This window comes from Epinephelus moara, chromosome 14, assembly GCF_006386435.1.
Source record: "Epinephelus moara isolate mb chromosome 14, YSFRI_EMoa_1.0, whole genome shotgun sequence".
Lineage (NCBI taxonomy): Eukaryota > Metazoa > Chordata > Actinopteri > Perciformes > Serranidae > Epinephelus > Epinephelus moara.
In genome coordinates, this window is record NC_065519.1 from 41,925,320 (window position 1) to 41,928,289 (window position 2,970).

At 40.2% G+C, this 2,970-nt stretch overlaps 1 protein-coding gene across 2 annotated transcripts in view; it reads left to right on the top strand.

Annotated features, from left to right (window-relative positions):
- dapp1 (dual adaptor of phosphotyrosine and 3-phosphoinositides) overlaps positions 1–2,970 on the top strand; it is a 28,926-nt gene that overhangs the window by 3,112 nt on the left and 22,844 nt on the right. The gene's annotated exons all lie outside the window — the stretch shown is intronic.

Here is a 2,970-nt window from a genome sequence, read left to right on the forward strand (position 1 = left end):
GGTAGGAGGTGTATACAAGACAGAAAAATTCTTCCATTCGGGTTCTGAAAAGGAATATTCCACCCCTGTGCACCCGATTAGATTTTCTTTCGGGTTGGCTGTTTTCATTCGGGTTGAGGTGTTTACAAGGAGCATTTCTATTCGGGTAGGGCTTCCAGCCCGAATGCAAAAGGAATACATGGCTCCATGTAAACGCACATATTGACTTGGATTTGTTGAGGACCCTTGATTTACAATTAGAGCAGCCCAGATTAATATGCTATGGCTTTAAATATAGCTGATTTGTGAGCACGTGTGTTCTGTGAACCCTTCTCCAGCATGGTGTAACAAAGATTAGTCAAAAGTTAGTTCATTTGTAGAGCACATTTACAAACAACCGCAGTTGACCAAAGTGCTGAACAGGAACAAACTAGGGATGCACCAGCATTATTGGTATTGGCCGATATTGGCTTTAAAAAACAATCAGAATGAACCAACGTGCTTTTTCTTATGTTGCACAATGAATGAATATTACATACATTGAAAAGCATTCTATTTCATGTCTCCATCTGCTGGTGAGCCATCACGATCAGAGTGTGCATGCAAAATATAATGATAACTCGACTACAGAAGAGACTTGATGATCACTAAAATTAGGTGGGGCCAGCTGTTAGGAAATATGGGCAGGGGGGCAACATTTTCCAAAGTGGGCCCCTCCTCCACATTAACAATGCAAAGTTTTCAACATCCTGAAATCATCATCCAGTTAATCATATTTCCACATGTATTTTTATTTTTTATTTATTGCCAAAAATGCCCTCCAGTGAATGAGTAGAGAAAGTTTAAATCAAGCTGAAGAAATGACTAGAAGGCATTAAATCATAAGATCAAATCTTGACTGAAAGATGCTACTTTTATCAGACATCGGTCAAATTGTGTGCAGAACTGAAATCGTGTAAAGCAGGTATGTCCAAAGTCTGGCCCGGGGGCCAATTGTGGCCCACAGACCAATTTTAATCGGCCCTCGGCTTGACTTTCAAAATATACCATATGTGGCCCTTCACACAGTAATGGTTAATCGAGCAAGATCACTTGGCATTTTTACCCCTCACCTCACAATGACAGGACTATCATACACTACATTGTAGACAGGCATCAAGTAGTAATGTAATGTTTTATCTGGCCCCCATTCAAAAACGTCTGGACACCCCTGGTGTAAAGAGTATATACGTAGCTGCCAACTCTTGGTTTTCCAGTCATACCCAATTTATGTAATTGCATTTATAAACTTCAGTATGCAGAAATAATTTTGAAAAACAACAATGTTCCCTTTTCCCTTGCCAAAATTTAGCATAACTTTGGAGCGTTATTTGGCCCCCTTCCCGATAACATAACATAAAGTGGTTGGTACCAATGGATGCCCTAGGTCCTGTAGTTTAATATGATACTAGTCTTCAATGAGTCTGCCTCACCCCTCACCTACCCTGACTTTTCTTTTAGGAGTCTCTGATTTTTGGTGAGGCATTCTGATTTAGCTAATCGGGCAGAGGTCTGCCTCACATGTTTACATTAGCAGTGCTTATGAGTTCTGCTCATCATGCATCTGACCCCTGCTGTCAGATGGACTGCACACTTCACAATACCTGCAGGGGATGGGAGATCAGAAGGGGGTGGGTTTCAATGATACAAATGCATTTATTTATCATGTAAATACATGATAAATAAATGCATTTGTCATGTAAATACATATAGGCTAACTTGTATTGTCAGTGATTTAAGTCAGGCAGTAAATTGTACTTGATTCAGTTTAAAGTCAACCATAGACCTTTTCATGCCTCCCCCTTCCCTTGGCCTTGGACCGGGGTCATCTGTACCCTTTGTCCCCCCCTGACGTCGGGCCTGGTTTAAGCTGAGCTCTGAATGTTTATGACATCTGGCTCTGCCCCTGGTCCTGAAATATGATACTTGCACTTAAATTAGATTTAAATTTAACAGATGCAATGAGGATGAGTGAACTTTTTTTAATTTTGTTTTAGGATTGATTACCTCTGCTTTGCACAAACACACAACATCCATAATCCTCTATCATATTTTTACAGTTTACAGACTTTCAACTCCTTTTTTTGCATAATCTCAGCAGCTTGTAATGCAAATAATCAACTTTCACATCCCTTTACTGGTTTCCTCTGCATCTGTCTTTCAGTCTGAGCACTGTTAAACAGCAAAAATCTTCCCCATTTCCTCTGAAAACCTCTGAAAAGGTCATCTCCTGCCAGGGCTGGGCAATAAATCAACATTTAGTTTGAAATGTAAGAGGTACTGTATCACGATGATATCCCATTATGGTGGAATTCTTCTGTACAAATTAATATTTCTGAACAAGCTGTAGTTAAAAGCTTTTTCCAGACCACCTCATGGTTTTCAACTGTGGGAGAAGTCTGATGAAGACTGTGAACTCCAGAAATAAATAGCTTGTGGACCTGGACTCAAGATTATTTTGTCTACTACTTTTTCCAAGATCAATGAACTTTAATGCTCGAGTTGCTGAATGCTTTGTTGATGATTTTACTGGATATGTTATGTTGATTGGTACACCCCTATTTTCTATATTCAGTAGCCTATGAATGCACTGTAGTGGTTAGCTTGGTCGCTAACAGGAAAATAAGTCCAAACAGTTCACTTATTCAGTTATCTGCAAACCTCACCTGTTTTGTGCAGCAGTTTGTTCTCCAACAGGGTTCAATAAAATTTGGTGGTGCAGCACTAAAGTACAGCTAGCTTCCTCCATTGGGCTGTCGCGTGCCCTGTCATGAAAACCTGTCAAGTCGGCCTCTTAATGTTCAACAGCATGAATTCCCTTGTGTAACTGGGCTTTAGTGAGTAAATTGGGTGATACACAGTCCATTTTAAAAGGTCAACATCTGAGCTGATTCCAATCCAATGGAACAGACCTCTCTCTCTCTCTCTCTCTCTCTCTCTCTCTCTGTCTCT